General features: G+C 58.4%; 1 long non-coding RNA gene across 1 annotated transcript; it reads right to left on the bottom strand.

The window, feature by feature from the left end:
* Positions 1–7,629: 7,629 nt before the first annotated feature.
* Positions 7,630–11,251, bottom strand: LOC135327995 (uncharacterized). Its single transcript, XR_010388710.1, has 2 exons — positions 11,196–11,251; positions 7,630–9,567 (listed from the first exon to the last, which is right to left on the bottom strand). It is a non-coding gene; the product is annotated as an uncharacterized LOC135327995 (long non-coding RNA).
* Positions 11,252–11,977: the final 726 nt, after the last annotated feature.

Here is an 11,977-nt window from a genome sequence, read left to right as displayed (position 1 = left end):
GGGGGGGCGGGAACGGCCGCCCCGCCCCCGCCCCCGCCCGCCCGGCGCCGCCCCGCGCCGCCCCCCCCGGCACCGCGGCTACGGCAGCGCCGGGACCGCCCGCGCCACGGCCCCGTTAACGGCCCGCAACCGCCCCGGGCCGGACCCCACAGCCGCCCGGACCCCCGCAGCCCCCCCGGGCCGGACCCCGCAGCCCCCCCGGGCCGGACCCCCACAGCCGCCCGGGGCCCTGCACCCCCCCCCGGGCCCCCACAGCCGGGCCGGACCCCAACAACCAGCCTGGACCCCCACAACTGCCCCAGGCCCCCACGGCCGCCCTGGGCTGGACCCACAACTGCCCCAGATCGCCACAGCCACCCTGGACCCCCACAGCCACCCCGGGCCCCCACAGCTGCCCTGGGCAGGACCCACAACTGCCCCAAATCCCCATGGCCACCCCAGGCCCCCACAGCCACTCGGGTCAGATCCCAACAGCCCCCCTAGACCCTACAGCAGCCTCGGGCTGGATCCCCACAGCCACCCCGGGCCCCCACGGCCGCCCTGGGCTGGACCCACAACTGCCCCGGATCCCCACAGCCACCCCGGGCCCCCACAGCTGCCCTGGGCTGGACCTACAACTGCCCCGGACCTCCACAACTGCCCCGGGCCAGGCCCCACCACAGCCCCGGGCTAGATCCCCACAGCTGCCTTGGGCTGGATCCCACAGCCACCCCGGACCCCCACAGCCACGCTGGGCCCCCACAGCTGCCCCCAGGCTGGACCCCCACAACTGCCCTGGGTCCCTACAACCGCCCCCAGGCCAGACCCCACAGCCACCATGGGCTGGATCCCCACAATCGCCCCAGGCCCCCCACAACACCCCCCGGGCCAGTTCCCCCCAGTGACTCCCAGTACCCCCAGTAGCCACCAGCGCTGCCCCTTTCCGCGTGATCCCCGGGGGGCTGCGGTGCCGGCCAAGCCCGCGCTCAGGCCCTCGTGCCCGTCTCGTCTTGCACCAGCTGCCTGCCGTCGCCGCGTCCTCGCCGTGCAGCGCTCACGCGTGTGCTCGTGCCGAACCGGCGCTCTCCCGCCTGCGGCCGCACCCTGACGCGGGTCCGTGTTGGTGCGCATGCACTGGCCGCCCCTTCCGCATGCCACGCTGGTTTTGAGCATGTGCTGTCACACGGACCCGTCCCAGCAGGCAGCTGGGACAGACGCTGGTGAGGCCGTCGGTTGCCTTCCCGTGTTGCAGAGGTCTCTCCTGCCTCTGGGCCGTGCTGCAGAAGGCTATTCGGAAGGATACGGAGCACATCTGTCCCGTGGCCCCATCCCTCCAGGAGTTCATCGCTCCATGCCTCAGGCACCAGTGCTGAGTTGTGCAGCACCGGGGCAGGTGGTGCTGGCCAAAGCCTCAGCCTCACGGGAGCTGAAGCGTTGCTGAGAGTAATCTTTATCAAACTGCAGGATGCCGGACATCGTGGAGGCGACTCCGTCCCCATCCCTGTCAGCGCCAGGTTGTTGCTCCCTCTGACCCGGGCGCAGGGCTTTCCGAAGAGCCGGCCGCTGGCAGCAGCGCTGCTGGCTTTCAACAGTCTCCCATAAAACCCTCACAGAGCAGCTGACGAAGGACGGCGAGGTGAGCAGACGGCGAGGTGGACTGAAAACTGGCCGACGTGCAGAGCTCAGAGGGCCGTGATCAGCGGCACAAAGTCCGGCTGGAGGCCGGTCGCTAGTGGTGTCCCACGGGGTCGGTGCTGGGGCCAGGGCTGTTTAACATCTCCGTTAATGACCTGGATGACGGGGCCGCGTGCAGCCTCTGCAAGCTCACAGGCACCAGAAACCGGGGAGGAGCGGCTGCCACCCCAGAGGGCTGGGCTGCCCTTCAGAGGGACCTGGACAGGCTGGAGAAACGGGCAGAGAGGAACCTCAAGTCCAGCAAAGGGAAGCGCAGGTTCTGCCCCTGGGGAGGGATAACCCCGTGCCCCAGGACAGGCTGGGGGCTGCTCCCTGAGGAGCTGATTTCCCCGTCCTCCCCCTGCACTCCCGGCTGCACCTCCGTTGCTCAGCTGTGAGAACTGTGCTCCCATATGGGCAAAGTTTGTATCCTGGGCTTTGCACACTCAGGGAGCGATGTACTCAGGGCGATCCTGGGAGCTCAGCAACCATCTCTCCGTAGTGCCGCACCGGCCCCTCTGCACGCTGCATCGGGGAAAAGCCTGTGCCCCTGCGCAGCGGGGAGCAGAGCCCGCTGTGGGAGCAGGGGACAGCGATTGCGTCTGCGGGTTCAGTCTAAACACACTGAATGCTCAGAGTGCAAACTCTTTATACATATTGTATTATCATCTGATTGTTTGGGGTTTTGGCCAGGCAAAATTCAATTTGCAATCGCAAATCAGGAACCAAGACGTCTAAGTGGTATCATGTGCCTTGCAGTGCCTCATACGTGGAATCCAGCGGGGAAAGCCGGCTGCAGGCTTGAGAGCCCATCCTCGCCTGGGCAGACGGTACCGCAGGGCACCTCGCAGCCCCTGCCCCAGCCAGCTCCTCTCCCCACCCGACACGGGAGTAGTTGCAAGCCTGCAGCCAGCTCGCCCCCGGCATCCCCCAAGGGTGCTGTGCCCCCAGCCATCCCTCCCTCCCGGCTGCACTCGGCACGCGTCGGTGTGCTGCACGCCTGTTCACCGGCACGCTCAGGAGCAAAAGTTGTGCTGGGGCAAGGAGCACGCGGGCCGCCCTGGCTGCTTGGTCGCGCCGTGCCGCCGTGCCTGCAGTGCTCAGCGCGGCAATGCAGACAGCTCCGCCGCCGCCGTCCTTGCTCCTGCCTGTGCCCCGTGCATGCACCCAGGGCGTGGGAGGCTCTTCCGGAGAAAAGGGAGGTTTCTCAGAGGCTCCCTGGCTCTGGGAGCCTCTAAACGTGCTCCATATCAGTCTGTAGTTTTGCCAGCAGTTGCTGAGACAAATGTGAGGCTCCGGGAGAGATGCCAGCAGCAAGGGATGCCGTGGGCCTGGTGCTGGAGCCTCCTGTACCCGCAGCACACCTGCGTCTTTCTCAGCCCCATAGCAAGGGTTTCCACCGTACCAGGAATTTACCTCTGTGCCTGTGTCCGTAGCCCTTGGGAGCCTGGGAAAGCCTTAGGTTTATGGTACAACCATGCAGAAACTGCCCAGACTTTGCAGCTTATTAAATGTTATCTATGAAATGAAACATGCAATGGGCACAGGCATTTTATGTCCCTAAAATCTGCATTAGTTAGCGTTTAACTAGCATGAGGTGGGTGTCTGTGGCTTTATGAAAGGAGCTACATGACATGGCCTGCACTAGCTGGTGCTGACCCGGAGCTCCTGGACCTCTCTGACTGTCCCCTTCCGGGGACACTGCACCTGTGCAGCTATTCCCTGAAGAAATGCCAAGGTCATGAACGCCTGTGCAAGCCTCCATGCCCTCTCTGTGACACGGCCGGTCTGTGCAGGCCCTGTCCCGCCTGCGTGTGCCTCCAGAGAGTGGCCGTGCGGTGCTGCCCGGCTGCGATGCTCCGTCGTCGGTACCCGTGATCTGTGCCAGGACGCAGCGGGCCCCAGAGCCGCCTCCTCGGTGCTGAGCCCCGCGACTACCCGCTCCTGCTCGCACCAGCGCTGCTGCAGACGGTGGTGTGCGTTAGCTGCTCTCCTGCCTCCCCTTCGATGGGAGACGACGTCCAAGGCGTGTCCTCAGGGTCCGTTTACATCGGTTCAGCCCCGTCAATGTGCTGGCTGCTGTATCTCACTTCCCTTCTGCAGAGATGGCAGTAACTCCTTTGTGCCTTGTGGCACTAATAATGGAGAGCAGACACGTACAGCAGATCACAGATATTTTCTGCAAAGCTACTATGGAAAATTTCCACATTGTCTTCGTCCAAGGAAAGAGCTCTGATCCATGACCAGGTTGTGGGTACAACCTTTGGGACAACCCTTTGCCCCCGTGTTAATTACTAACAATTCCTGATCCTCCGTTTTTGTTCATTTGGTGATTATATATTTTTTTCTTGTGCTGCATAATGGGCTTTGGGGAGTTCGCTGGCACCCAAGAACAGACGTTTATGCGCTTGATTACCACAGGGTATTGTGAAGTCAAGGGTTCTGCTATGTAATTATGTGCGCTGTGATAAGTAATTTATTCGGTTGGTTTTGGACCAGCTGCCCAATTATTTCTTGTGGTGCTTCCTAATTTCTTTTGTGAGAAATAGTTAATAATTGTTTGCTATCCGTATGCACTGCAGATCCTTATCCTCTTTCCTAGCTGATCATTTCTTTTCTCTTCTTTTAAGAAGGGACGATTAGACAGCACTGGGTGTTTGAGATGTGGATCCTGTGTCCTGATACTGTGCCACAACGGTCCCGGATTAATAATTTTACCACTCATTCATTTTCCAGATCATTGACACCACATGAAGGCATCAAAGCCAAGAGCCCAGTCAGGCTAAAAAGGGGATCTGATGGGTGCATTGACATCAGCAGCATGATGATGGGAGTTACTGAGTCTCTTTGCTCAGTAAAATCAGACTCTAATTCTTAGAGCTCGCGATGGCACCTCTGGAGAGGAAGCTTATTTGTTATTACTGATTCTCTTGCACTGATGCATTGGAGAGGGGAGCTACAAACCGAGGTGCAGATCAGCAGAGAGCTGTGCAAAGCACTGCGGCTGGGCAAGAAATCTCACCCCAGTGAGCGCAGGGCGAGGAGCAGTGGGTCGATGCTGCATTTCAAGCTGAACACCACCCCGCAGCGACCGGCTGCCCTGCCGAGGGAGGGGCCGTGCCCTGCTGCGTGCACAGCCTGCAAGACACCTGGTCTGGTCTCTGGTGCCGCTTCCAGCGCTTGCTGCATAGCCAGGGGCTTGGGCTGCAAGGAGGGTGAGACCTGCCCCGAGACGCCTGGGGAAGGAGGTTTGAGCGAACCCGCTTACGGGGAAAGCCTGAATAAGCCTGGGCCGTTTAGCCTAGAGAAGGTGCAACTGGGGGCGGAGGGAGTGGTGACAGCTTCCCTTGACGTCCTGATAGCTGTTGGGTGCAGACAAGGCTGCTGCAGGCGGGACTGGTCTGTCCTGTGTCTGGCAGCCCCTGCACGGGGCTGGGGTCAGTCGCCCCTTTCGGTGTGAGCCTGGGGGACGCTGATCTGGTTCCTCGCCCCTCCTGGGAGGGCTGTCTTGCTGCCTTCCTCTGCCTTGTCGTCTCTGATCCTGCTTCTGGCAGGGCCCCCGCGATTTCCCATCTGCATCACTGGCGCTGGGATCCCCTCGCTGCTTTTCCCTGGGCTGTGTGCGGCTGTTCTTGCTGCGCGGGCGCGGAGCTGAAGCCACCCCGACGCAGGGGAGCGGCCGTGCCCGCCCGCCAGCGCAGGTCCTGGGCCTGCCCGTGTCCTGCGCCGCGGTGCAGCCACTCGCTCCGGCTGTGCGGTGCCGGGCGAAGAGCCAGGGTGGCAGGGGAAGGAGGCAAACCTGCGCGGAGGCCGGGACCATCCCGCTGGGTGGTGAGGCCCCAGTCGCCCTGTCTGGAGGGGGGCACAGCTTAACGGGCGTGCTGGCAGGCTGTGGGCCCTCACGCCGGCCGCGTCTGCCAGCAGCTCTGCCCCAGCTGCTCCGTGCACTCTCGTCGTGTCCCACGGCAGCACGGAGTCCTTGTGCCGCGCTGGATCCAGACCCACACCTGATGCTGGGTACATCCCTGGGGGCTAAGGCGAGGCTGCAGGATCCCTGCTCCCCGGCTCCCTGCATCCACAACATGCATCCGACGGACACGATGCCCTCGGTGAATCATTGCTTCCTCTCGGCTCCCATCGCGGCCCCTCTGCTCCCCATCTCGCTGCGGCCACGAGGCGCAGCGCAGGCTGCCCCGGCTGGGCTCCGGCGGTTTGCTGCGCCCGGGTCCGGGCGTTGCCAGAGTCAGCTCAGCGCTCAGGACTGAGGCCAGCTGCACTGCGGCTGCCCGAGATGGAGATGCAGCCTAGAAAGGCTCACAGACCCACCAGAGCTCTCTGGGCTTGCCTTGCCCGTTCCCTCACCCACAGAGGCTTCCCCTGAGCCAGTCTCGCTGGCAACTGGGCTGAGCCCTGGGCGAGGACAAGTCCTTGCCTGGACAGTTGTAACTGTCAGGTGAACCATCCTCGGTGCTTGTTTTCCGTTTAAATGTATGGTCGGCTTCGGAGGTTTGCTAATTAGCTGCGCTCGCTGTCGTGTCCTCCTCCTTGGAGGGGGGGGTCGATGCTGTGTTTGCCCCATCCCGTGCCGGGCTGAGGACCCCGTCTCCCTCCCCGGTGGGAGCCCTCTGCCCGGGCACAGACCTGCTGTTGGCAGGGACCCCAGCTTGGCCCCATGGTGCTGAGCACCTGCTGCCTCCACTGCACTCACCTTCAGCAAACCGTGCCGAAATTATTACAGCTTTGTGTTAGCGACATAGATTATCCCAGAACAGAAAGTTTTCAGCTTGTCTGGACAGGGCGAGTGGGTTGGGGATAAACACTGCGGTGAAGGAAAGACAACAGAAGAAACCCTGATAAATCCAGGGAATTATTGGCATTATAACATCACGGTGATGATAATTTCTAAGATAAGTCGCTCATGTTCTTGGCATGAGTGATATCGTGAAGCTCGTTTAAGAGTCCAGGAGCGAACCCCGAGCCGTTGCCCCGGGCTCTGCCACGGAGCAGCTCTGCGCGGCGCAGGCAGGGAGGCGGCACCCGGCCGCGTGCAGCATCACGCGCACGAGCACGGGGACGTTTTGGGCACAGGGAGCCACAGGGTCCCCCGGCGGCACCGTCCCCGGGGCAGGCGAGGGCCCGGACCAAGCGGGCGCCATGAGCTGGTTAAACCATCGCCGGGCCTGAGGGAGGGGTCCGTGCCGGCCGCCTGGTCCGCGTCCAGCTGGGGGGCTGGAGCCTTGGCTGGAGCAGCAGACACCGGTCTGTCTGCAGGCTAGCGGGAAATGAGAACGGTTATTAGCTTCCCCTAAACTCCCAGCTCTCGTATTGCAAAATCTGCTGTGGGTAAATCATGAAAATCACCTACTAAAAGAGTTTCAGAATTACAGAAGACATCTAATGAACACGCAAATGTGTTTACATGCAAATTACATCTGAAAAATGCATTTAAAAATGTGCTCCCTGATGTTAAAAAATATTTTTCTAAAACGAGAGGATTGTTCCATTGTAATTTTAACTGCTTGAAGACTAAAAAGATGGAAATGCCCAGATGCTTCTCATGGCTATCAAATTCCTTTTATAATACGCTAATTTTTTAGAATTAAGTCTTGAAATGAGAACAAATCAATCACGTATGTGCTGAAATGTATGATTTAACACTTTCTTTGAAAGCTAAGTGAAAACGGAGAATCAATGACAAGCCCTTTCATTGAAATATTTCCCTGTCTAAAAAGCACAATGGCAAAGCAGGAAAAAAAAATTGAAAGAGACTTAATTCATTGGCGTACATCATTTCCCAGATCTCTGATTTCAGCAAACAAAATTACCACATCCAGATTCAAGCAATTGAGCTGAAGAAAAAATGTCCACTTTTCAAGAGTTCATAAATATCATTGGAAGAATGAAGCCAACCAAAGGCTGCCAGGATACGAATTATCTGGATGAAGAATATCGTGTACCAAATTAGTCAGCTCAGTGTCAGCACATGGTTGGGGAGATTTTTATTAAAACATTAGATCCCATTAGATCTTAGAATCCACATTTTCTCAATTTCTGAATTTTATTTAATATATTTTGTCTAATCTTGCCTCAAATGCAGCTGTAGAAAAAATATTTTTTCTTTAGGTCAGCTGCAGAAATCAGTTAATTATTGATCATGTAACAGATAAATTTCAAGTTAAAATTACATAACTGTACATGTGAAGTGTCTATGAATCATGCCCAAGTCCAATAATGTATCTTAGTGTGTAAAAACCGTTAATAAGTACCATCTTAAATAATGCCTTAGAGTTTAAAATTGCATATGTAATGGTGTTATGGAAAGCACACTTCTCAAAATATTCACCATTAAAGAAAATGGTGTTTCTTTAAAACATCTTTGAAATAATGTGATTTCCCGTATTTTTCGTGGCGCTCTCCCTGGTTTCCACCCGCCTGGTGCTGTGGCAGCGGTCGCTGCACTCGCGGCTCTGGTGTCCCCACCCGGGGAAGTGCCAGGCCACAGCTCAGGCCCTGACAGAGACCTGCTGTGACTTCCACAGATGCCCCCATTTCATTTGTTGTTAAAAATAATAATAAGAAGAAAAAATCCTGATGCCTTCAGCTGCTTACACCTCCAGGACCTCCGAAGCCATGTCCCGCCTGCAGATTGACTGGGGCTCGAAGCCACTGGACCAGATCAGTCCCACGGTCCTTCCACCTGCAGATTCCAGGAGAAAACAAACTTTCTGCTCCCACTCTGAGACAAAACCAGTGCACGATGGGGAGGCAGGCAGGCACCCAAATCACAAGCCGTATGCGTTACGGACAGAACCAGGAGCCCGACACACAACACTGTAGATGGGATTTGTGTGATAGGCATGTTGGGAGTCGTTAAGACAGTTCCTGACGCAAGCCAAAGTGTCTGAAGGTTGGTCCATCGGAGAGACCGCAGTCTGGACGAGTGCCTGGACGGGAAACGTCTGCGCAGCAAAAGGCTTTCTCAAGGTTTCCAGCTCCAGACAAGCCCCAGTAAAACTGCATTTGTGCTCTCACCAACGCTGAGACCTGCTCAGGGCTGCGGATACAGGAAGTTTTCCAGAATTACATGATATGCAAAAGAAGGGGGCAAAAGCCTCTGGAGTGGATGCAGGAACACGTTCGTTCACGTGCAGGGATGCTCTTAGTTCCCACGGGCAGGACCGCAGGGCGCTTGGAGCAGGGAAGGAGGAGACAAGCTGGAGAGCAACAGCCTGATATTTAACTGTCCGGATTAATGACGGCAGGACGAAGCGAGCCACGGTGGGCGGTGAGCGCCCAGCCCTTGTTGGACCCGGACCCAGCCGGGCTGCAGCGGTATCTGCTCTGCGCCCCGCGGACGCTGCCTGAGCTGCTTCTGGGGCCTGGGCGATGCGCGGGGCGGAGAAATGCAGGTGTGTCACTGAGACAGCAGGTCCCGGCAGGCGGGAGGACCCTTCCGAGCAGCTGCAGATGCTGCTGCAGCACGTGTCCCTCCCTGCGCCTCCGCGTCTGAGCAATGCTCAGGGCAGAAATTCATGTTACAGCCCCAAAGAGATTAGTGTATCCAGCAGCTGTGACCCTCAGCCGGGACCATTGCTCTGAGTTTATAAGAAAGTAACAACAGTTATCCTACTTCAGTGACAGCGTCTGTCTAAACTGGCCAAAAATAGTGCCAGAGGCAAGGCGTTCCTATGCCCCCTCAGTGGCTTCAAGGGTAAATTGCAGTCACACGTCTCATGTTTGAACTCAATTGCTTTCAGCAAGGGAGGTGGGAGCTGTGAGCAGAGCCCTGCGAAGGAGCGTCCGGTAGATGTGCTGCTGCGCGGGGAAGCCAGCCCCGTGGTCGCCAAGGATGCACCCCTCGCTCTCCCGAGCAGCGCAGGTGTCTTGGCGGGAGCTTGTCTGAGCATCAGCAAGCTGAAATGGCTAGGAGCAAAAAAATTAATGCAGCCACGTATCAAGACAGTCATCTTTTCATCTCGTATGTCTCTGCAGTGTAAATAGAGCAGGGGGTGGGATAGTGGCAAGACATGGTCCATTACGGAGTACTGCATCTCTGCGGGAGGGATATATGTTGGATTCACTTGCTCGCATCTACTGCTGAGATCCACATGTGGTACTTAAATAACAGCTAAAGACAGAGACTGAAGTCTGCTATATCTTCCTTATGAGTGCATTTATTTTTATGCTTTGCTCATGTATCTCTTTCCAGTTGTGATCTCAAAAATGTGACCCTTCTGCATTGCTAGAACAAACGTTTTAGTTTTTTCCAAAGCTTGCTTTTTTCCAAAGCAGCCTCAAACAAACCTGAGAGCCAGGAAGCACTCTGCTTTCTCCTAGCTCAGTGGCGCTAACTAAATTAGTGCTGCAGACTAATTCATAGTGGTGTCTCCAACACCAGGCAAGTTTGGAGACTCCAGAAACTGAGGTGAATTTTTCCATTCAGCTAAAGAAGTCAGACAGAAGGCTTGCTTTTTTTTTTTTTTTTTGTTGCTAACTAGGTTCAAAGATAGACGTTTCCTCAGACCGACATGGCCCACTTTCCTCTGGCAAGAGCAGGCAGCAGCGTGGAGCTCATAACTGTGCGAGCATATCTTCAGTCTGTCATTGCAATTTTGTGTTTGGAGACTAGAACGGGATGCTTATAATCAGGAGAGGAAAAAAACATTTGGAAAATGTCCATCCTGAAAATTTTGTTTCAATAGCATGAGAGACTTCAGAATAATTTTGAAGGAAATGTGAACACAAGTTCAAAAAAATGCCAAAGACTGATTATGCCACATTAATAGGCTCGCTCTCTTTGATAAGATAAAAGCTTTTTTTCAAGGTGAACTAAGTCCATTAAATCTCACCCATCCGAACTTCAGTCATGTTTTTCCGGACAGTATAACGGGGATGATAGGATGCAGGACAGGGATGCTCACCAAGATGTAGCACTCCCGTGGTGGCCCTTCATGGGGAACGAGGCCTGGCATGGCCACCGTGAGGTGAAGCTCTCCCATGGCGGCCCTTCAGGGGGAACCAGGCCTGGCATGGCCACCGTGAGGTGAAGCTCTCCCGTGGTGGCCCTTCATGGGGAGCGAGGCCAGTCCTCACCCCGGCATGGCCACCGTGAGGAGAGGCACCCCCATGGCGGCCCTTCATGGGGGACCAGGCCAGTCCTCGCCCCGGCATGGCCACCGTGAGGAGAGGCACCCCCATGGCGGCCCTGCATGGGGAGCGAGGCCAGTCCTCGCCCCGGCATGGCCACCGTGAGGAGAGGCACCCCCATGGCGGCCCTGCATGGGGGATGAGGTCAGCCCTCGCCGGTCCCTGGCCTGCACCCGCCTCCCCCTCGCCCGTGCTCCCTGTGACTTCTACCACTGGTGGCAGTCACCATCGCCATCTTGCCTCAGCTCGCTGCAGGTCAAGGCCCTGGCGCTGGCGGTGCCACCCCGAGCCCTGTGTCCCTGTGCATGTGGTGGGGAACCGCCTCCGCTTTCAGCCCGGGATGACGCAAGGGGAAAGGGGGAAAAGGGGCCGGGGCGGCCCCACGCACTGCCCACCTCGGGCAGCACATGGCAGCTTCGGGGCTCCAGCCAGGGCTGTGCTCCCCCGAGCCCCGCGCTCCCGCCCCAGCGGCCGCGCAGCGAGTCGGTGCTGAAGACCATGGTGGGCGTCACCAGCAGAGCGCAGTGACGACGGTGCTCGGCCCTGGGCGCTCCGGAAGCGCAAACCAGATCCTCCCCGCAGCCGGGGAGCCGCACGTCCCCTCCCGGCCCTCGCGCTGCTCACGGCTTGCTCTCCCGCCGGGCCCTCAGCCCCAGCAGAGCCCTCGCCACAGTCCGCTCCTGCCAGCGCCAGCTGGGCCCGCACAGCTCCAAAGAGGCTCTAGCCGAAGCCAGAGGGTCCTCTGACCCTCGAAACACCGGGCACTTTGGTCTCCGCGTGTGCTCCAGCCCCCTCCCCGTACCCCCCAGACCACCCCTTCCACAGGGACGCTGCCCGGCGAGGCCCACTGCCCCCGGGTTGCCATCGCGCCCTGCTCCCACCGCCCCAGCCCTCCTGGAGCGGCCGCTGAGCTGCGGCTGTGGCCAAAGGCGCCAAGCTCGGCACCGGGTGCAGAGGGACCGGGGGTGCCCGGGCGGAGACACGGGACGTCCCCAGGGCGCCGGGCTCCGCGGGCGACCCGGGGCTGGCTTCGGATGGCAGCCGGGTGCCTAGCAGAAGGCTGGGGGGGGGATGGAGGGCAGGACACCCCGTGCCGCTCTGGCTGACGGCGCTGGGAGAGTCCGTTGGGTTCCCGTTCCTGTTTCTAGTCCCTGTTTCTGTGTATCATGGGGCAAAC

The sequence above is a fragment of the Dromaius novaehollandiae genome, chromosome 3, assembly GCF_036370855.1.
Source record: "Dromaius novaehollandiae isolate bDroNov1 chromosome 3, bDroNov1.hap1, whole genome shotgun sequence".
In the NCBI taxonomy this organism is placed as follows: Eukaryota; Metazoa; Chordata; class Aves; order Casuariiformes; family Dromaiidae; genus Dromaius; species Dromaius novaehollandiae.
This window is presented reverse-complemented; position numbering and strand designations above follow the sequence as displayed.